The 24,671-nt window shown below is 35.0% G+C and overlaps 1 protein-coding gene across 1 annotated transcript in view; it reads right to left on the bottom strand.

The window, feature by feature from the left end:
* NF-YA7 (nuclear factor Y, subunit A7) overlaps positions 1-3,408 on the bottom strand; it is a 32,064-nt gene extending 28,656 nt beyond the window's left edge. The window contains exon 1 of the mRNA XM_086420807.1: positions 3,197-3,408. The gene's annotated coding sequence lies outside the window, so the exon portion shown is untranslated. The remainder of the gene's footprint in view (positions 1-3,196) is intronic.
* Positions 3,409-24,671: the final 21,263 nt, after the last annotated feature.

The raw sequence follows: 24,671 nt of genomic DNA, 5'->3' as shown, positions 1-24,671 counted from the left end.
TGCCTTCCAAGATTATTTTTTTACCTGGACAATGGTTTTAGGTAGAATACTAACGACAGACATGTTGATGCATAGAGGTTTTTGTGAGGCTAATGTTTGCTTGATGTGCCTAAGTGAGGGCGAGTCCACAAATCATCTTTGGCTCCATTGTAGAGAAGCTTTGCAAATCTAGGGACATTTTTTCAGCATGTTTGGCTGGCCTGTCAGGGTGTCTTCCTCGTTCGGTGCGGGATCTCTTTAAAGCTTGGTTACGTTCTGGGTTGATTTTCTCAGGGGCCAAGAGAATTCTTTGGAGTATTATGCCATTTGCGATTTGTTAGGGTATTTGGAAAGAAAGAAACAGACGCATTTTTTAAGAAAAGTTCTAAGCTCCTAAAGGAATTATAATCTCTATCTTAGGTTTCATTTTTTTTCTGGTCAAAACTGTTCATTGAATTTAGAGTAGTTACGTTTGATGATTTTGTAGCAAATTGGGAAAGGGTTAGTAATGTTCAATTTGGTTACTATTGTTGTATTTGGTTTGGCTTGGTTGTTCATCTCACCCAACGCCTCTTTTGTTTAATGAAATATTTTTCTTATCAAAAAAAAAAAAATTTATTCAGTAGGATCATTGGCCAACTGGGCATGAATAATATACATGCTCCAACTTGACGAGGATTGTCGAGGGTTAGAGTTTTTTTGTTACTATACTTACCTTAGGGGAATTTTAAGGCTTTTATGTTTTTTGTGGCATACTTGAAGTTTGGTGTAATAAGAAGCACATATATATGGAGAAACCTAATTGTCTTTTCTATTTTCCCTAATCTTTTTCCTCTCAATTTTCTTTTCTTTCCTCCTCCTCAATGCAAATCCAAACCTTAACGTCTTCTAAACTTCAAGCATGATATACAAGGATGAATATTAAAAAAAATAAAAAAATTGATCAGTAAAGATGAATTTATTTGATAGAAGAAACTCCAATGTACAAATTTGTAATATAATTTGACACAAAAGAGGAATGGAATCACTGGCAAGAGCCATCAATAACGAGATCCTAACTATGACACACAAGTGAAGAAACTGAAACCTCCAAAATTCCTTAGGAATTACTAAAAAAAATCCTCAAGGACTAGCAATTAAAAAGCATTATGTTGATCTTAACGAAAATTTAGCCAAAGGAATCATAATCAAGGTTTAAAATCTCGTTTTGAATCAATAGTTAGGTCTAGAGAAAAACTTAAACATTCTCGAAACATGAAATATTCTAAGTCACAGTCTTGGCCAAAATCTGAAAGCTATACTGAAACATTCTGAAACGACACAAAACTTTGAACCACGACCACAATTATCCTCAAAAGTGAGCTTATTCCTTTCTTACCATAAGCATCAAGATACAAATGGAAGCAATCTCCATAATATTAGTCACCAAGAAAATTGGGCAAACTTAGTTACAATTGATTTAGTTCAAACCTCACATTTTCACGATCCAATCAACTTTCTAAACTCGAGAATATCCCAGCTTACCATGATAAGACTCTAACATGTATTCTTAGAAAGGTTGTCTTCATAAATTGAGTCTCAAACTTATTTATATTGTCAAGTGCAAGAGTATTAGGTATTGATCACACTCATATTAGCATGTCCGTGTTATGCTACTAATAAACCAACTTCTAAGAAGAGATATTAAAATATCAGCACCTTGTCCTCCATAAACAACAAGTTCAAGCCAAACTAAGAGGTTGGCTACAAGTTTACCAACTAGCAGAAAGAGAAGATTGTTCACAACCCAAGCCATCCATTTTTATAACTAAATATATGTCCATTTTGGTCATATTCATTTATAGTGCTTTATCCAAACTCTTTTGAGTCAACATAAATCCTATTTCTCTATTTAATTCTAGTAAAATTTATATATCCTACGAAGGTGTTTTCAAATCTTTACCACTTCAATTGACATCATTTCCAGCCTTCCTTTCACCCTTTTGAGTCTTAAACCTACACCAAAGCAGTTGTCACCATTGATGCTAGTTGTATCTGTTATGCATTGTTCAAACCATCTTAATTGACTTCCTTTAATTTATCTCCTCCCTTTGATTGGGGTAGAATGCTGCATTCTATCTCACAAGGAGAACAGTCCCAACATGGGATGAACTTTAACTCCTTGATCCAAACATGGGTAAGGGTTCAACTAGCTAACAACCTCAGCAAACCCTATGATAAATCTACCCCCACAACCGTCTTTTTCAAAAGAGAAGGTTGTGTTCAAGGGCATGCATGGCCCGACATACCCAAGTATATCACTAGCTAATCAGAGCTTTGACAAGGTTTCCAACCTATCAATGTCTCCCATTGGGTTCACTTCTAAATGCCCTTGAGGATAACTGTTTACAATTTTATCCTTCCTAGTTTTTCAATTTGTCCATCTCAACATCCTTGTCTCTGTTTCACTCCAACAAAATCCTGCTTCGTAGAGCATAATTGGTCTTTTGTTCTATCAGCATAAAGCCTCAGGCTTTTATACCAAACCCATTAGAAGTAGTATGATTGCCTAAGGTAAAACCTAGAACGTGTGTCAAATCTGTCCACATATATCTCAATTTATTGTTTCTAGTTCAAGTTCACATTCACACTCACTAAGCTCAAAAGCATACAATAAAATTTTAATTCAAATTAATTTTCCAATGCACATGAGCTTTAAATTTCATTAATGTGCAGTGCAAATCATTTTTTTCCAAATTTCATAACTATATTCTGCTAAAAGAAATAGAATAATTTTTAGCTACTACAGACCACAGTTGATCAACGAGACAAAACTCTATAGTAAAACCCTAACCAGACTACCTAACCAATTTTCCTCTTCTCCACTCAAACTTTATCTAAAATTACTACTTCTAGAAGCGACAGATCAACCAAACGAACTCCAATTTTCCTTTCCTGCCATCGGTTTTCCATCCAAAACAAAATAAATAAGTTAATCTCCACCTTCAAAATATCAAAACAACTACTTCAATGATTTCTAATTGAGTCAGAAATTAGGGTTTCAATGTAACAACACAACCACTCATCATAACATCAATTCGATCAAAAGAATCGATAGCAAGAAAAAAAAAAATCAAAGGAAGAACAAATAGATTTGACAATCGAAATTGTAAAACAGATATAAGAAATCTAGAAAAACAGAAAAATTTTGAGAAATTAGGGTTTCTGTTTCTCTGACCTCATATAATACACGCACGCGGCTTTCTTTCTTTGTTGCAACAAACTATGAGAGAGAACTTCGAATTTCGAAAGAGATTTTTTTTCCCAAACAGTGACCTTGGCAGTTACGGATTCGAAACCCTTCCCTTTTCGTTTAAAATTTGTAAAATTTATAATATAAATATTCGTGAACGTTCGATCTTAACTATTCGTGAATCTTCGGAGCTCTCTCCTGACATCTAGACCGTTGAATCGAAAGATTGTGACGATCGTAGGTTTTAGCGGGCGGAGTAATTCGGAAACTCGGGCAGATTTTCATTCTGCCCGATTTTAAGACGAGCACCGGTATCATGATTTTAAGTCTCGTGTGAAACGACTCGTCTGATTTATCTCGGTACCTTCAAGGAACGAGACGGGTTGACCAGTCGTCTATTGGAAGGCCGGCTCAGTCACTAGGCCATCTAAGCGATTGCCTAAAGCCACGCCATGCATAAGACCCCCATCCCTACACAAAAAGAAAAGGGTTTGTCAAGAAAAAAAATATCTACATGTTATAAGCACTCCACAATTTTTTTTTATGATAAGAGTCTTGATCTAGAAGGTGTTTAGTTTTTATTACAATTTATGATATCTACTTGGCATATTTTTATTGGGGATTAAATAAATCGAATTATGTGCTATTTAGAAAACAGATTGATTAGGAGTTCTATGCATTTTAAAATCTTATCAAAATACCTATATATACAATGTCCCCATTTTATAGGAATAAGACACCTCGTATAATCATTATCAATTTACCATTATGATAAACCCTCACTTGTTGAAGATTTTGAAGAGTGAAAATTTCTTCAAAACAAATTCTTTCTTATAAATTTTTGCGCATTAGAATTACAAATAAATGTAACAATCTCTCTTGGATTTTCAAATGTTTTTTTAAAAAAAGCAACAAACTCTTTAAGTTCTCATTCACTCCCACGTGTTGAAACTTTTGGAGTAAAGAAAAATAATAATTTTACATTACCTCTTTTCTCTCAAGCTTTTAACTGTCACCTCTCGATACTCAAACACAAACTTCTATTTTCTCTCTCAAATCTCTTTTGGCCTTTCTCTCATTCTCTCATACTATATCTCTTTTTAAAAACAATTAAAAGAGTTAGTTAGAAGTTATTTTTTATTAAGAGCATTAAGGTATGAACATGGCATTTTATACAAATAAATTTAATATTTGAATTAATTAAAAATAATTTTAATTTATCTTTATTTCTTCATCGTCAATTTTGTAATCCCCAAGATTAATGTGTGGTAATACTTTGATTAGGTTTTTATAAAATAATTGGTCATAAACAATTTTTGTTGACTCCTTTACCTATGAAAATAAAATAATAATATTAGAAAAAAAAAAAAAAAAAACCCTTTATATCATTCATAAAACACATGAAAAAAAATGTTGCATTTTTGAAATTTAAAAATTAGATTTTTTATTAATTAATTACAATTTTTTTCCAAGATGAATTAGGTTGCTTTTAAATATTAAAATAGTTGAATAATTTACTTTTCACGTTATCTATTAAAATTATATATTTAACAAAGTTGAATATAAAAGCTTAAATAGAAATTTGAGAAAATTACTTAAAAGGACCATGGCAATGGGACTTTTTTCTAAATAGTTCCTAAGTTTTGGGCAGTCTTTTAATAGTCCAATAAGTACACTTTTCTTAATAGTCCCTAGTCTCATCTCCCACATTTCTCGCGATTGAATGTCCTAATCATTTGAACTCATCATTTTATCAAAAAAAAAAAAGATTTTTTGCATCTCAATCAAATTTCAAATACTCCATTCCATCATAAATGATTTAAGAAGGAAAAAAAAAAACCATTTTCAAGGGTTTTTCACTTTTTTTTTCTTAGTTTTTGGATGAAAATCGATTAAAAATGGTTCTTTTGGGTTGAAATCATCTAAACAAGTCGTTATCTCAAGTTCTTAGTCGATCTTTCCATGCATTTAAACCGAAAAAAACTTCAAAATTGAAAATGGGTGGATTTTATCAATGTTGAGTTAAAAAGTGGTGAACCCGACAATAAATAGTAATGAGTTCAATAGTAAAAATTGTAAACTCAACACTAAATAAAAAAGCGCCGAGTTTGACACTAAACAAAAAGTCGCGAATTCGACAATAAATAAAAAAGCAGTGAGTTCACCAGTAATGAGCGACTATTATGTAATAAAAAAATTTACTAAATGTCCTATCAAGCTATAATGCAAAACTTAGGGACTATTTAGAAATAAACCTCTATGCTAGGGTCCTTTAAGTAATTTTTCCTAAAAATTTTGTATCTCAAAAACTAGAAAAATTGAGTTAAAATATTTTTTTTATTATCTAAATAGATAATTAAATTATTCATATTAATATATTGTATATTAATTATAAAAGAATCACAATAAACTAACTTGAAAAAAATCACTTGAAATTCACTCGTTGGCATGGTTTTGTACATAAAACCATAGATCTTTTTCTTTAGGATACACAAGGAAAAGGATCTATGGTTTCGTACACACATCCACGCTAGCTAGTGAATTGCGAGTGGTTGTTTTATCATTACTTAATATAAAAAGGCCTCATTTAGATGTTTTACCTTAGGACTCAACTTGTATGGCGATGTGTTTCTCAAAAGTCAGTATATTGTGTCTTAAAAGTCGTTCATTGTGTCATTGTTGAACCGGAAGTCTAAAATAAATCAGATGACTTGTCCAGGACGACAAGGTTTCATTCATGGACAAAATAAGACATCAAAACAAGTTTTAAAACCATGATAGGTATGCAATTGAGGCAAAAAAAAATACTTAATCAACCTTAATGAAGGAATTTCTTTCTAAATATGTTTTCTTTTCCAAGTTAGTAAATGAAGTTTCATGACCCTATCACCTTGTAGCATCAAATAACATGATCTGACGTAAAAGGGATGTAGAGATCAAAATTCTAATAACTTAAAAAAAGTTATTTTCAACTATTGAATTTTAAGTTTAAATTTTGGAGTCTTGTAACCACCCATTTTCAACACCTAGGATTAGGGTTGCAACCTAGGTGGGTTGACCCAAACTCAACCTGGGCTCAACTCAGTTGATGGGTGAACCCAGGCCGAATTATGTAGATGAGTTAAGCTTGGGTTGAGGGTTCAGGCAATCCAACTCAACCCAATATATATATATGATGGCTTGTGGACAATTGGATATTATTAATGTGAGCTTTGATTTAGTATGATTTGTCTAAAAATTCTATCAATGGTGGATTTGAAAATTGTACTCATTTTATTTAATACAAATATTTTTTATTGTATTTTTTTTAAATATACAATTTATTTGCTAATCCAAAGGAAATTAGTTATTCAACAAATCCAACCTGTCCAAAATTACCTAACTCGAGCTAACCCAAGCTCAACCCGAGTTTAGAAAATCAAACTCTAGTTGAGCTTGAGTTAGTAAACCTAGGCTCAATGGTTGGGTTGAGTTGAGTTGAGCTCAGGTTGAGAGTTTTGTTGCTTGTGTTGAGCCTGGGTTTACCCTCCAACCCGCCCAAATTATGGAGGATATTTTTCGTATATCTTCAAAAGGTGACACGTGGCACATTGGGATCATAAAAGGGAAGTGTCAAACTTCACCACTCGAGAACACAAGAAGAATCCAACCTATCAAATCTCACTTCTTGATAAATGTCAAAAGATAAAAAGATAAATGAGAGGAAGACTCAGATATATGAAAAAGGTAACTTAGGAGGTTGGAAAGAAAATGGTAACTTCAGAGGTAATTAGGTCGAAATACAAAGGAAAGATCCAACCGATTGAGTTCATGGAGAATCAAGGATTCGATTGTGAGGATCCTAGGAAAGATCATTCTAACACCGAATGAGAAGCAGATATATTCCTAGTAAGAGGGAACTACTAAAATGATTAAGAAAGGGAATTTAGGAAAGAAATCAAGGAGGATCATAAGGTTGGATCCCTATAAATACAATGATAATGGGCACTAAAAGGTATCTAATTATTTTGCCTAAAAACTTTACACTATTTTTGTACTAAGGTCATGACTTGGGCATCAAAGATGTGTTGCAGGCACACCCAGGAGCATAGAAGGAAGGAATCAACCATTCAGGGGCAATCACAAGGTAGTGCAAGTTTTTTGCATTTACAATTGGGGATCGTCTGTGGGAAACATTACAAAAAAAAATTACCATAATGGTGAGGAGAAGAAAAAATGAAGACAATGAGGTAGAAAACCCTCCACAGAACCAACAACCTGTCTAGTAAGACCCGTTGCAAGTAGTACATATCTTATTGATAGAGATGAAGGTATAGATGCGGTAAGGACTTGAGTGGTAGAACGATAAGCTCCTGACCATGAGAATGGAAAACGAGGAACTCAAGTAGAGGTTGGGTAAGGGAATCAAGGCTAAGAGAAATCCAGAGGTAGGGAAGGTAGATAAAGACACCCACCGCCTGAGGTGGATCGAACCAACATAAGCAAACTGTTAACTTGGTTGGCATGGGAACACAAGAAGGGAGTTCTAAAGCTTGGAAACCCATGAAAAGAGAATAAGTGGAGGAATTGCTACGAAAAAGAGATTATGAGAACGCTCGAGGAGGGATTCTAGATGTTACGCATAAAACGTGATTTGAGAACTTAGGAGGTCACCGTTCTAGCATGTGATAATGGCAGCTAAGCCACCTAGAGCATTCCATCCACCAAAATTTGAAACATTCGATGAGATGAGGATCGATTGGAGCATGTGCTTCATTACCGTAATCAAATAGTGTTGTATTAGGGACAATTCATTGCTCTACAAGTTTTCCCTTCAACATTAAGGCATAGAGTTGTGTCTTAGTTTTAAAAATTACTTATAGGATCTGTCAGAAGTTTTTTTGAGCTAGAGTAAGCTTTTGTTAATCAGTTTGTGCACAATCGAAAAATGAAGGCTAGAGTAAATACATTTTTTCTACTTACGTCATGAAGGATGGGAAAGAAAATGATCATTCATAGCTCGGTTTATGACCAAAATGCTAGCTATGGAAATCTAGATGAGGCGCTACTTTGTGACTTACATGACGACAATCGTCCTAGGGACTTAATTGCATGAATCATTGATTAAGTTCAACCCATCATGGCTAGAAGACCTCTACGCAAAAGTTTAAAAGTACATTCTGGCGGAAGAAAACAATGAAGAATAAGGGGAATTAGCACAGATAGCTACCATTAATACCGTGGACCCTGAACCCCCGAAGGATTTTGAGCAATCAAGAGACGAGAAGACTGGAAGGAAGCGACATTGAGCTTTAACGGGAATGTCAAGGTGGAGGAGCAAGCAAGTCTACACACCATTGAATGAAAAAGATGTCCAACATTTTGAGGCATATACATAACGATTCGAATTTTTTATGGCCACCTCGAGACTATTGAGGGAATACAAGGAAGCCCTAATACAAGTACCATGAGGCAGAGGATCATTTGACCGACAATTGTTACAGATTGAGGCACATTATCCAGAACATGATAAAGGAAGGAAAACTTCAAAGGATTGTTGCTACAGCTACCAAAGAAAGAAATCGAAGGGAACAGCGAGACGAGGAATGAATGTATCATATCCCGCCTTCGAAAGATGAGTAATATCGAGAGCAAGAGTAACAAAAGATAGTGCATACAATCATGGGGGAGTACAATTCTAGGAGGTAGACAAAGAACATGGCAAAGACAATCGCCAAAAAGATATGGCATGAGGTTGGGGTGTACCAAGTTTCAATGGGGGTGAACATTGCAAGGGTATGAGAATCAATCTAGGGGGATAAAATATTTGTGTACACCCAAAATGACCTTCAAGGAGTTGCTACACTATATTACGATGCCTTGGTAGTGGCATGTGGTAAAAAATGTAGACTTAAGGATGATCCTGGTGGATGCAAAAAAAGCGATCAACATTCTTTTCTTAAAAGTTACAAAGAAAATAGGGACAATAGAGAGCCTTGAGCTATCTTAAGCAATTGTGTTCAGATTCCACGAAACTCCGACCATTGCTGTCGGGGAGATAATACTCCCAATCAATGTAGGGCCCGAGGTAATTATGACAAGATTTATAATTATAAAAGTAGACTCATCCTACAATACGATATTGAAAAGAAGATGGATACAAGGGATAAAGGCAGTTTTGTCAATGTACTATCACGTGATACAATTTTCGAATAAAAATGGATCGATAGAGATCAAGAAGACCAAGATATGTCATAAAGATGCTTCATGACAATACTGAAGGAAAAAAATAGGTCTAAGGTAGTATCATGGATGAAAAAGAAATACAGTTCCTCAGAGGGACCACAACAATAACAATGACAAAAGGATATGCAACCAAGTTGAGTGGTCGCAGCTAAAAAGGTAAAAGAGGTGGACCTTAGGGAATATGAACAATAGACAACCAATATTGGGACCTCGTTGTCCATAAATGAGCGAGAGGAATTAGTATAGTTTCTGAGAGCCAACAAAGATGTCTTCGCATGGTTATTTGAGGATATGTGTTGGGATTGAATCTCGTATTGCAAGTCACCGATTGTATGTGGATCTAACAGCCCGACCAATCTAACAGAAGTCGATAAGACTATCTCCACTCTTGCATAAATGAGGAGATCAACAAGTTGCTTAAGGTTGGATTTATTAAGAAAGTCGAGTATCTAAAGTGGACAGCGAATATAGTTATAATTCCAAATAAGGATGGGAGAGTCGGAGTTTGCATAAACTTTACCAACTGGAACAAGGTCTGCCCAAAGGACAATTTCTCATTATCGAGGATTGATAGGCTAGTAGATGCCACCTCAGGACATGAGAATCCATCTTTTATGGATGGTTACTCAGGATACAACTAGATACCTTTGGCTCGCCAAGGATCAATAGAAGACGTCTTTCATAATGAAATAAGGGTTATTTTGCTACCAAGTCATGCCATTTGGTTTGAAAAATGTAAGGGCCACCTATCAGAAGCTACTCACCAAGATGTTTGAAGATCTGATCTGGAGAACATAAAGGTCTACATTGATGACATGTTGGTGAAAAGCAAACAGGGAAAAGATCATCTCAGGAGCCTCGAGGAGACTTTTGCATGGCTTAGGAAGTAGCAAATGAAGCTAAACCAAAAGAAAGTTCGGTGCCTCATCAAGATAATTCCTTGAGTTTATGGTTATGCAAGAAATGATAGAGGTTAATCCAGACCAAATATGATCCCTGATCAAGATGTTGAGCCCAAGAAGCTTGAAGTAGGTATAAACTCTCACTAGAAGGATCACATATCTAAATAAGTTCATTTTGAGGGTGTCAGATAGGTGCAAACCATTGTTCAGATTACTAAAGCAAGGAAATGGATTCGATTAGTTTGAAGAATGTGAAATGGCTTCCCAAAATCTAAAAAATTACTTAGGGAAGTCACATATACTTAATACACCCGAGGAAGGCAAAAAATTGGGGATCTACTTGGCAACTACACTACTTTCAGAGAGTTCGATATTATTTCAGAAGAATTTGGGACAAGAGTACCCCATATACTTCATTGGCAAAACTCTCGATCAATCAAAGGTAAAATATGTCAAGATAAAGAAAAGTGGGTTGGCCTTAGTTTACTCAGCTCAGAATCTCCGTCCTTATTTTTAGTCAAAACTAGTTCAGGTAGTTAGATTATGCCCTAAGGTATATGTTGTAGAGGATGAATAAATCTAGGAGAATGGCAAAGTGGACTGTGATGCTCGGGGGGCATGACTTATAGTTTGAAGAATGTATGACATTAATGGGCAAATACTAGCGGACTTCTTGGTAGACTTCCCAACTGAAGATCTGAATTGAAAGGAAGACAAGGATGTAGTAATAGAAAAAACAGGGGATTTTGACGCATAGGATGCTCACTTGGGGTGGAAAACGTTTGTAAATGGATTTTTGAACCTTAGCAACTCAAGATAATCTTAGTGACACCAAGCAATAATATGTTGGAAAATATGTTAAAGCTCATATATGGGGTTTCAAACAACAAAACGGAGTACAATGTAGTCATAAATAGGCTTAAAATGGCAAGGGAGCTAAAGCTTATCAAGTTGACAGTGTTCATCGACTCGCAATTGGTCATCAACCAATACAATGAGAAGTATCAAACGAATGATAAACGGATGGCAATGTATCTTGTTGTGCTAAAAAAAGAACTGGAAAGATCCGTTGAGGTAAAGATTAACAGAATCCCAAAGGATGAAAATAGGCATGTCGATTCATTAGTTTATGTAACTTCGATACTTGACAATTCAGTCTCATAAACAGTGCTAGTAAAATAATAATAGTGATTGGGCATTGATCCATAAATAGAATAGTGTATGCAGATTGACTAGACTCCAAGCTGGATGGATGTGTTTGTCAAATATCTGTAGCAAGGGATTTTTTTCTTGGATAAGAAGAATGCGAGGAATCTCTTCTACAAGGTAGGACAGTACAAAATGGTCAGAAATGAATTGTACAGGATGTCATTTGGGGGACCATTCCTGAAATAACTAATTCTAGAGGAATCTGAGTTAGTAATAGCGGAAGTACATGAGGGATATGCGAAAATCATTCGGGGGGTCAGTCGATGGCAAACAAAATGATAACCCAAGGGTACTACTAGCCCAAGATGCAGGAAGATTGCAAAAAGTACATGCGATTGTGTGATAAGTGTTAGAGGCATGTTTGGATGAATCTTCGATCAACAGGAGAACTTTAGCCCCGTGGCCATTTGTAATATAGGGAATGGATATCATCGGGCCATTTCCTTGGGGTTTAGGGAGAATGATCTTCATTATTGCAGCAACCAATTACTTTAAGAAGTGGATTGCAACTATCACTATAGCTTGGATAAGGGAGGAAGATATTATAAAGTTTTTATGGGTGTGCATCACCACTCGGTTTGGAATCCCTTATGCAGTAGTCTCAGATAACGACATATAGTTCAAAGGAAGTCAGGTCCTTACGTATTGCAAAACTTATGAGATTCACTCATTACAATCATCTCTGAGGTATCTATAGGAGAATAGACATACTAAAACATCGGATAAAAATATCATAGATAACTTGAAGAAAAGGTTGACCGATCATAAGGGAAGATGGGTCGACGAGCTATATAATGTCTTATGGACGTACCAAATGACATCGAGGCGAGTCACACAGATAACTCCATTTGCATTAACATATGGTTCAAAAGAAGTCATTCCGACTGAGGTATAGGTCCCTATAATAAGAATCCAAGTCGTCGAGACTAGTGTAAACAAGGGGTTATTGGCTCAGAATCTTGATTGGCTAGATGAGATGAAAGAATGGGTAATGGAGAGATTTGAAAGATATCAATAGCAATCTACGATTAAAAGGTACGAAGGAGAACATTCAAAATTGGTGAAATGGTGTTGTGGAAGGTGTTTCAGACACACAAGAACTCAATAGTGGGAAGATCGATGCCAATTGGGAGGGCCCATACATTATACACAAGTAGGGGAAGCTTAAACTTACTATTTGTAAAATGGAAAAAGGGATGTATTCGTGTGCCTTGCAATGCTTTTAATCTTAAAAAATATTATCAATAAAAGATTTGTTTTGATTTTAACCATCTTGTCTTGTTAATTAGTGTTAAAAGACTTGGCTCATTTATGGGATCGATTTATGGTAAAAAATTGGCTTGTTTATGGGAGTCAAGCCCAATTGAGTGGGGTCAGTTTATTGTAAAGACTTAGTGGGCTCGGTTTATGGTAAATACTTTACTCATTTATGGGAGCCAAGCTTGATCGAGTGGGGTCGATTTATGGTAAAAGCTTTGCTCATTTATGGGAGCCAAGCTCAGTCAAGTGGGGTGGTTCATGGTAAAGAGTTAACTCATTTATGTGAGCCAAACCCAATTGAGTGGGGTCAATTTATGGTAAAGACTTGGCTCATGCCGGGAGCTTAGTCCAATCGAAATAGGTTAGATTATAGAAAAAAAACATTGAAAACTTAAAGAGATAAGTGGGTAAAGAAAAAACTTTTCATTTAAAAGGAAAGATATTAAATCGTTGAAAAATAAAATTATAGAAAAAACCCAAGTATTGGGGGTAGGAACGTCGTCACCCATCTCTTAACCCTCAACATGGTCGAAGGATGGGGGGATAATAGCATTAAGAGAAAGCTCCAAAATGGGCTAAAGAGGGTCAGTTCCGGCTTCGTTCTGCTTTACAAGAGTCAAACTAACAGTAGTCTTGGAGAAAGTAAAAACCTCATTAGCCTTAAGAGTCATCTTTACCTTTTGGAGTTTGGCCTCCAAGTTTTTGTAAGTTGACTCTAAGGCATTTATTTCAGCTTGAGACTTGGTGAGCTTATTCCACATCTCCTTCTGTTTCTTTTCATACTTAGCAACCATGATGGTCGCCAATTGCTTTTTTAGGGAGAAAAATTTTTCTTGGGTCAAGTTGGCTTCCTCTTCTACTTACTCGAGTTACAATGCCGAGCTCTTTAGGTCAAACTTTAGGTAAATCATCTCCCCTTAGGCCTTCAAAGTCTACGATATGGTATCATCCCTCCCGGTCTGCTTAACAATTGCTTTGGGCGTGTCATGATCGGTGATGACTATGCCCCAAGGCTGTCCGAGCTTTAAGACCCCGTGCTAAACTTGAATTAGAAGAAAAATACGAGGTTAGTGACAATGAAAGAAAAAACTAAGGGAACAAATATGGGAGGGAGAGCATCTTACCTCCGTTAAACCTTGAAAAATGTCATTGAAGAACCGAGCTGGGACTTTTACGAAGTGATTGTTTGTAAGCACCCTATCTTTAGGAAGACAAGATGCTTCAAACACTACCTGTGCAATCCGAGCATTAGAGAATGTTAAGCATTGGCTGATGACCTGATGGCCAGCAATCATAGAGCTAATGGTCCAAGGATTACTAGGAAAGTCTGCGCCCCTTGATCCTAACCCTGAGGTAAAAATAGGTCGGGGTATGATGAATAAGGGGCAAATAAGTTTCCTTCATAAATTCTTTGGAGTCCTCTATAGTAGCCATAGTTGAGGTCGTTTGAAGAACAACTTTTCTGAGCCTTTTCAAAGGAGGTTGTCTGATTTTCGAGTCCCGAGTCGAAGAATGGTGCAACTCTTGCACCTCAAAATCAAAGTCATCTGATTCGATGAGGTTTGGACAGTTGGAGTGTATAATCGTTATGTCTTTGAAGTCGTCCTCATAATCCTTGCGTAAACTTTTGAATGGGTGGGGGTGATTCTTCTTGGCATCCTCCTATAGCTTGAAGCTTAGCCAAAAGTAAGAAGGTAGTGATTCGGTCGTACAAGTTCTTCTTGGATAAGATGTGTGAGGACGATCAAATTAGGGGCATTCTTTTCTTTACTCGAATATGAAACAAAAGGAAAAAAGTCATTTAAGCAAAAGATGATGGTCTTAAATCGAACTCGGGGAATAGAAGGGGGGTAATCACTAGTAAGGTTGAAAGTATTGAAGATGAGTGGGGCATTCTTTTCTTTACTCGAATATGAAACAAAAGGAAAAAAGTCATTTAAGCAAAAGATGATGGTCTTAAATCGAACTCGGGGAATAGAAGGGGGGTAATCACCAGTAAGGTTGAAAGTATTGAAGATGAGTGGGGGATCCTCATGCCTAACCGCATGCTCCTATTGCTTGGATAGCCTGACCAGATAAAAAAACTAGTCTTTATTTGAGTGAGGGAACTCGATTAAGGGTTTTTTTCCCTTCATCTTAAACAAGTAGAAGTACCTCAATCTCTTGGGGCACTTCTTCGAGGAAAACTGAGCTTTGATATCTAGTAGCTCGAGCTTTAGACCTTAATCCAACCAAGCATTCATATACTCAACCGCATAGACGAAACGATAAAAATTATCGCTCATCTGGCCAAGAGCCTTATGATAAAAGTTCAAGACTTTGGGAGTTAGTGGACTTAACAAAACTCAAAGACCAGCCTTGAACTTCCTCCAAAACACCATAGTCGAGCTAGGGGGCAGGTCATCCGAAAACATGGGTCCTTCTATGAGATAAGTACCCACATTCTCAAGGATGTTAAAAGCATCCCTGATCTCGAAGATTGGAGGAAATATAGGGATTTAGAACTTCCCTTTCGCTATAGACAATTAAAATGAAATAAAATAAGGAAAGGCTCGAAAAGGGGATTAAATGTTGGACAACCTTTGAACTTCAAAAAGTCTTCAAACAACAACGAGATTTCTCAAAACACAACGACCACCAAACAAGAGAAGAAGAGAGTTGCAAGTGTGCTCACAAAAATAGAACGAAGAAAAAATGGCAAAGTTGTAAAGAGAGAATGCGAAAAAGAAAGATATTTATAAACCTTTGGAGCCTTGAGATACACAATAAACAAGGTTCAAGATCATCTCAAGGAACAAAGCAATAAGGGGTTACGAACACCTTAATTACGTACGAGAAATGAAGAGGGGGTATGAATACACATGCGCAATCAAACAACAATAGGAAGTCACGTGTGTACGATGCATAAATATGTCGTAACTGACGCAAACAATGATTAAAGGATGATAGTTGATATCACATTTCATGAGGAAGTCATTATTACGTTGCCACAAAAGGCCAACAGTCAAATTTTTGAATTAAAGAGAGACGAAAATCAAAAGACAAAATTTAAAAAATATGATACATATTAATAGCCTAATAGGAGGTTGCCACGTGCCTCCTGAGGATAGCTCAGTCTCGGACATTTGGGTTACAACCCAAAAGTTAGAGATGGAGTATTATGGAAGATATTTTTCGTATATCTTTAGAAGGTGACACGTAATACAATGGTTTCACTAAAGGGGAAGTGTTGAACTCCAACACTCGAGAATACAAGAAGAATCCAACCTATCAAATCTCATTTCTTGATAAAGGTTGGAAGATAGAAAGGCGGATGAGGGGAAGACTTAGATATATAAAAGAGGTAACTTTGGAGGTTAGAAAGAAAATGGTGACTTCAGAGGTAGTTAGGTCGAAATATAAAGGAGAGATCCTATCGATCAAGTCCCTGAAAAATTAGCGTTTCGATCACGATAATGGTAAGGATTTGTGAAGATAAAGGAAAATCCCTAATTAGAAGGGATGAATTAACACGGTATGAGTGGCAGATACATTCCTAGTAAGAGAGATAACTACTAAAATAGTTCAGAGAGGGAATTTAGGAAGGAAATTAGGGAAGATCATAGGGTTGGATCTTTATAAGTACAACGATAATGGACACTAAAAGGTATGCAATTCTTTCTCCTAAAAACTCTATACTATTTTTGTACTAAAGTCCTGACTTGGGCGTCGAAGAGGTGTTTTTGTAGGCATACCCAAGAGCACAAAAGAAAGGAATCAATCATTCAAGGGAAATCTCGAGGTAGTGAAAGATTTTGCATCTCCAATAATCCATAGTATGTTAGTCTAACTCCAATTTTTGAGTCATTTCTTGATAATTAGCCTTTGTTTTAATTTTCAAAATCAATATTTGACAATCGTCAAGATGAATAATTGTAAATTGTCAATCTCAATGTTTGAGATCAATAATTCAAATTGTTGAGATTTGTGATTTGATTGGTTGATCTCGACAATTTAAATATCTGCTTCTATGAATTGAATTTATCATTTTATTGATATGAGGGGGCATGTAGAAACAATTTTTTTTTATTAATTGGGTTGTCAGGATATTGAAACACACCCAAGCTCAGGGTCTACTAAATACTTTTCCCTGCAGCGTATTCTAGTCACAAGTCACAACTCACAACTCACAAATGTGTGGACTGGAGTGGGGGGCCTACTAAATCTACTACCCATTGTGATGATGGTTGCTGACTGATGGGCATGCTAACTGAACGGATCATCTACCTAGGGTAGATGGAGAAAGAATGTTTGTAGATCGGTGTTTTATCATAATTACCATTCTTTTGTTTCTAGTTTTATTATTCGTGTCACTTTAATTGTGTGGCTGAAAATAGTTGAGGCAACACATGGTAATGGTTGATGGCAAACCTGTGGCACGTGCAAACAAGTAGTGGTGGCATAATAAGTTGTTGGACATTGGACGCTCACTCTCCCAAGATCACCTTAATTCCGTAGGAATCAGTATCACAAAGAAATATTTTTCATATCTCAACCATTTATTTGTTTTTTTAATTAGGGTAAGCTGGACTTGAACCCATGACCTTAGAGTTGTTTTGCAATGTGTCAAACCAACTACCGTTTGCACTCGGGGTGTCCAAACATAGTAAAATTTTTTGGATTTGACAATTATTTATTGATGAACCAGTTCGGTTGTGAAAGCGGCCTCGATTTGCATGATGCAAATCCTGATGTTTTAGGAGTCACCACTTAGTTTAGGTCTATGAACCAAGAAATAACTCCAAGTTGATCTGGATCGGCCCACGATTAAGAGAAATGGGTAAGGGGTTGAGTTATAGGTTTCGGAAGGGGTTAGGTATTAAACCCGTTCGATCAATGTAATCAGTCTTTATTACGACCTGAAAGTAACCTATGGTCAACTAGTGAAGACTAAAAGTCAATCCTGGAATCAAAGTCAACGTTAACTAAAGTCAAAATCAATACTACCTAAGTCAAAGTTAATTATCAAGTTGTACTAGATCGACCAATCAAACCCTACGACTTAATTAAACACATCACATAAGTTCCTTGAGATTCGTATAAGAATATTTACAATAGAGACCATAGATTCAATATAGTAAAAAACGTAACAAAATTAACCTAAGATCGATCTAGAAGAATAAATTAAATTGAGTAGATTGATTTAGTAAATGTCGAAGCACATAAACTCATAGATCTAGGATCATAATCCTTACCTCAAAAGAAAACTAAGTAGTAAAACGTATAGTTATTGAGATACCTTTAGAGTTTCCACCATTTGCAAAACAAATGTAAGCCGAGAGGAAAACGTTGTGAGGTAGGGCTAAGAACGAGAGAACTGAAATAAAGCCATGAGGTTTATGGGTGAGTTGGGGTGCAAATAGTGAGGTTTATGAGTGAGTTGGGGTGATGCAAAACTGTGAGGTTTATGAGTGAGCTAGGGTGATGAGGAAGATGATGTGTAAGGTGTTATTGGGGGTTGATGAAGTGCTAAGGGTGTTTGACTAGAGAAAACGAAGTACAAGTGCTGTTAGGAGACGTTGAAACATTAATGGAAGTTTAATTGAGGGTGTTTGGCTGTTGTGCGGTTTGAAGAAAATGAGGAAGATGAGGGATGATGAAGCATGCTATTAGGTGAGTTAACTCTTTCTTTCTCATTCTTCTCATTTTTTTTTCTTTGAGTATTTTTTCTTTTTAAAATTCGATTCAAGAGAGGTTAAAATGTAGAGACAAGATGTTATTTATAGAGAAAAAAATGAGAGAGTTCTAATAGAACTCTCCCCTCTCTCTCTCTCTTTCACGAATTGATTTTAATCGAAATAAAGGGGAAATGAGAGGGGGTCGATTCCTCATGGGACTTACTCTCTTTTAGTTTTTTTTTTGGCCAAACGATGTATAAAGTCTCCTTTGGGGACTCAAACTCAAAATATGGAAAAATGATCCCACGCATCTCATCCTATTTTGCAACAAATTCCCTTACAGATTGGTCATAAATTAACTTGAAATTTTTATTGGTCTAAAATTAATATGCAGTTAGTTGACGATTTATAAGGTTCATTTTATATTAATTGATTTTATCGGATGATTAATTTGTGGATAATGAGTCTCGGTCATCTAGTTTGAAGAAGTACTAATGACACCCAACTTGCTTAATTTAACATTCAATTTTTCAAATGAGGTATATTAAGTAAAAATTCAAATTGTGAACAACAAAGGTCCAATACCCAATTTGGATTTTGTTTTTTAGTTAAGTTTTGAATATTTCAAATTAAGGTTTTATTTTCTTTTCTCTTAATTTTTTGTTTAGATTGTGTTATTTTATATGAGAAAATTCATCATTTTATGTTAAAATTTGTGGTCTTCTTAAGCGCGTATGGGTTTCTAAATTTTATTGATTTATGTGAATATTGTCGAAATATTTAATTTCAGTTCAAAGTCACATTTTTCTAAGAATAAAGGTTTCTAAGTAAGATTCGATGAATCAAAGGCATTTTAGTCATTATTTTTCAATTCTTCGTAAATTTCTTCATTTTTATCGATTTTAGTCTCATTAAATTTAAAATCTCATTTCAAGACTAATGAAAGTACTTTTGAGATATTTCGGAGATGTGAAACCCATAAGGGGTTATTTTTGTCATTTTTTCAAAAAATTTGAATTTTGACAAAAAAATTATTTTGTCCCAACATGATTATTTTTAAGTATTGAGTCATGTTTTCCTAGTAGTGTGATAAGACTATCGTTGTTCTTCTCATCGGAGTTAATATTAATCTTACTTTTACCTTACTTGTGGGGCAAGTAGGGGATCGAACCCAAGAGAAAGGAGGAGTAGAGTTAAACTAAGAGGATAAAATTCAAATTAACTAAAAGGAATTAAAACTGTTTTTCTTTGTATTTTTGAACTTATAAGAAGATTTGTAAAATTGCTAAAAAATGAACTAAAGTAAATGAAATTAAAAGCAAGTAAACTTATTAAATAAAAACACCATTAGAGGTGGATTTACCTAGAACATGTTAATGGGCAATTCCTAATCTCTAGCCTTTTTATAATTCAATTGTAAGGACTTGGTGTTAGCTCCTTAGATCAGAAAGTTTAGCAAATGAAATCACGTGAGAGACATAAACAAAGTAGACTTCTTTGAAAATTTTCTACTACTAATTATCTAGTTTAAGCATACTTTATCTTGATCTAATCTAAGCATAAAGTATCTATATTAAGAATAAAAGGTGCAAGAAATCTTAAAGAGAACTCATAAGCATTTTAAATAAAAGAAAGGCATGAAATTAGAAACAACACAAGAACTTACTCTAGACTTTTCCACTTTCCAATGGAGGGGAACTTAGCCTAATGTCATTGCAAGAGAGAGAAGATAAGAGATGAAATAACTTTTCTTCATTTCATGGAAAAACTTACAACTTCTTCTTCTTTTTCTACTTCTTACAATACTTTTAGCCAAAAGAAAATAACTAGAAGATAAAAATATAAAAAATAAGAGAATAGGCTAAGAGCCTTAGATTAAAAGAGTCTTGGATAAGAGAATTAACAGGGGACCCTTTCTCTAGAGATTGAGACTCTATTTATAGAGAAAAATGTGTCTAGAAGAGTCTAAAAAGTAGCTTCCACTTGTCTTTGCACAAAAAGACAAAAAAAAAAAGAATATGAGTTAAGGATTAGGGCATTCCAAAGTAGGCCCAAATACTTTTACCTTGAGATTTTGATTCCAAAATGTTAATTTTCTGCACAAGAAACACACGTAATTAGATTTATCTAGTAAATAAATTTATTTATGTATAATTAAACCTAATTAATATGCAACATGGTATTTCGAGGCTTATCATGATTATTACCTTAATATGGATAAATAGGGATAAAAATCAAGATAAATGTCCGAAAAATGTGCATATAGTGTTTTAAGACACTCATCACACCCCCAAACTTACCTTTTTCTAGTCCCTAGAAAATAAAATTGTTACTTTCACAGGCACCTCACTGCATTTAGCGAATGTAGCAAACCCTTGAACCGCTAGGTTACCCCTAGTGGACGAGTTTGACTCGTGAGAGTTTGTAGAAAATATACCCACAAAATTGAAAACAACTTTTAAGTAAAAATAATCAAAATCAAAACTTATATTAAAAATCACAAGTTTATTTTTGGTTTTGTTAATCAATTGGAAGTAATGCTTGGTATAGAGTCCCAACCCTTATTTCTCTATGACAAAATTTTAAACTTAAATTGACCTTTGAGCGATAGTAATTCTAAGTGAGAAATTTAAGAGATTCAATTTCCTAGAATGAGTTTCAACCTTCTAACTACTCAGGAATAGCTGGAGTAACTTAGGGTTTAATTCTAAACTTAACATCTTATCTGGGGTAGTGAGAAGTGAGGACATTTACTTTAATACCTCTAAGGGGCTTTATTTGTGATATTCCAGTATACTTACCACTTGATAGCTTTCACCCCACTGAAACTTTACATAACTTTTGGATCTTTGATTTTTTTTTTGAGGTCTTTTTTTTCTACTACTTCTTCATTCTTTTTCTAAGAAAAGTAGGCAGTTCTTTTCAAAGTACCCAGTCTAATTCAATGGTTGTTGTACAAGGTGTATATAACCCAGTTCTGTTTTTTTTCTAATCAGCCAACCAATTGAACAAGGAAGTCAAAGTTCATCAAACCCAATTTTTTCCTTAAACTCTAGGTAGAAAGAAGGTAACAAGCTCTCTTAATACAATCTAGACTCTTGGTAACCTTATTAGAAGTGACTATAAACCAAAAGATAACTTTGCTCTAACTTTTGCTTAAGAGAAATACAAATGGGGACTCCAGATCATACCTTCCAATGAAAGACTAATTAAATATTTTTAACTAAGTGCTTAAAGATAAAAGCTAAGATTTTGAGCAACATACAACAAAGTCGCCAAAATTTTTCTTTTTTGAAAGAAGAAAATAATAAGTGGAAATCCGACCCATACACGCCCAAACTTAAATAGTATATTGTCCTCAATATTTCAACATATACATGCAAATGTAAAATTGAAATTGACAAAATGAAATAAAGTGGGTTAGATAGCACCTGAGAAAACCCTATAGTCCTGTTGATATTTAACACAAAGTCCTTGAAGTGCATGGGTTGCCTCCTAGAATCGCTAAGTTTAACGTCTTTAGCTAGACGAAAACTTTATTAACTTTGATAGACGGGGTCATCAAAGAGAAGAACTTCCTCTTGCGGAATATACTCGAGAAAATGTTTTAGACGTTGGCCATTCACTTTGAAAATGGATCAATCCTTAGAATTAAGGACTTCAACAACACCATAGGAGAGATTGTTTGGATAATATATGGGCCAGTCCATCGAGACTTGAGTTTTCCTGAAAAAAGGTGGAGTCTATTATTATATAACAAAACTCTTTGATTATGAATGAAATTTCTTTTAAGAATGTGCCTATCATGAAAGAATTTGGTACGTTCTTTGTACCTTTTGGCCTAATCATACGAGTCATTTCTAATCTCTTCTAACTTGTCTAGTTGTAACTTTCGCTTCTCACCGGCTTTATCAAAATCAAAGTTATAGCGTTTGATCGCCCAATACGCACGATGCTTGAGTTCTACAGGGATATAACAGGCCTTGTCAAAAACTAACCGGTAGGGAGACATCCCTATGGGTATCTTTAATGCAGTTTTATAGACCTAGAGTGAATCACTCAATCTCAAAACCAATCTTTCCTTGAAGGATTGACTATTTTTTCTAAGATAGTCTTTATTTCCCTGTTAGAAATCTCCACTTGCCCACTTCTTTGTGGGTGGTAAGGTGTGGCAACCTTATGCGTTATGAGGTATTTCTTCGTCAATGCAGCAAGTTGTAAAAATACGAGCCACCATCCCTTATGATAGCTCGCAGAGTACCGAATCTTAAAAAAATTATCTCCTTGATGAATTTTATCACAATCTTGTGATCGTTAGTTCTACATGTCACATCTTCGACCCATTTTGACACATAATCAACGGCAACTAGGATGTATTGGTAACCCTGGGAGATAGGAAAGGGTTCCATGAAGTCTAATACCCCACACGTCAAAAATTTTGATGATCAGGATGGGATTTTGAGGCATTTCATTTTTTTTGGAGATTTTTCCTAATATATGACATCTATCATAAGATTTGTTAAGCTCGTGGGCATCACAAAAAATACTAGGCCAGAAAAAATTGCATTGTAAGATTTTCATAGCGGTCTTCTTACCACTGAAGTGCCCTCCGCAGGCATGATTATGGCAAAACTCTAGGATATTGACTTGCTCATATGTTGGAATACAACGTCTAATGATTTTATCAGGACAATACTTAAATAAGTATGGCTTATCCTAGAAATACCATTTTGTTTTCGACAGAAGATGGAGTTTCTCTTGACTAGTCATTTCGACTGGGAATTGACTTGCAACTAGGTAGTTGACAATGTCAACATACCATGGAGTGTTGGCTTGAGAGATTTACATAAGTTAATCATCGGAAAAGGATTCAGAGATGGGTAAGGACTCCTCGGATGGTTTGTTAACTATCCTAGACAAGTGATTAGCTACGGCATTTTCTGTCTCTTTTTTGTCTCGGATCTCGAAATCAAACTCTTGTAAAAGTAGAATCCAACGGATTAACCTTGCGTTAACATCTTTCTTTGATAGAAGGTACTTCAATGCTGTGTGGTCTGTGTAGATCACGACTTTAGATGATCTTATGAGGTAGGGGCAAAAATTTTCAACGGCATAGACCACTGCTAGTTGTAGACACCCCATTTTTGCATCCGCCCGATTAATCAACTCGTCAACCCGATTGCAATGGTTTCCAATGATAAATGATTATTCCAATGCTTTATTTGTTACTAGATATGTTTCAGAAATCTGGATGAGGTATCTCAAACTGACAAAACTATAGAAACCACGCTACAGTAGGAAAATATGACCCCATAAATATTGAAATCATCATCTTGCAGACAAAAAGAAATTTTACGATAAAAATCACTAAAAAATGATCAAATTACTAAAATACCCCTAATCTCAAAACATCCCTAGATCTTACATTACGCTTAGAAAAATCATTTCAAACACATAAAATAACAAATTGAAACAAAATAAATCATTTCGTCAATTTTCACAAAATTTGACAAAATTATGAAAATGCCCCTCATAAAGTTTACAACCAATTCGCACAAAATTTTTTATAAATGACACAAACTAATATTCTTATTGAATTCCTTACGAAAAATCGATTCTAAAATATCTTGGAACATCAAAAACCGACTTGAAACGCAAAAGTTCTCTTCAAGGGCAAAACGATAATTTTTTAATTAAAATTTTTAAAATTTCAAAATTAATAAATAAAACATTAAATAATGTAAAGTGAAACATTAATAAAATTAATTTAAAAATTTGAACCAAAAAAATCAATCAATCAAGCTTTCAGGCAAAATTGTTGATGGTTGCCAAGATATATTAAAGGACCCCTCCATCTGGGGGCCCAAAGAATTAAAGATATAATAAAGGGGGGTTCTCCAAAAAATTAAAGTCAATCAAGTAAGATTAAAGTCAATCTTAAAGTCAATCAAGTAAGACTAAAGTCAAAATCTTAAAGTCACTCAAGTAAGACTAAAGTCAAGATATTAAAAGTCAATCAAGTAAGACTAAAGTCAAAATCTTAAAGTCAATCAAATAAGACCAAAAGTCAAAACCCTAATAGAGTTCTAATTAAATAATAATTTTATTTAAAACAATCCTAATTAAATAATAACTCTATTTAATAGAATTCTAACTAAAATATAACTCTACCTAAAACAATTCTAATTAAACACTAATTCTATCTAA

Source organism: Akebia trifoliata, chromosome 13 (assembly GCF_017979445.1).
Source record: "Akebia trifoliata isolate Shusen 1 chromosome 13, ASM1797944v1, whole genome shotgun sequence".
NCBI lineage: Eukaryota > Viridiplantae > Streptophyta > Magnoliopsida > Ranunculales > Lardizabalaceae > Akebia > Akebia trifoliata.
Note: the sequence above shows the minus strand (reverse complement) of the source record. Positions and strands in the feature narration are given on the sequence as shown.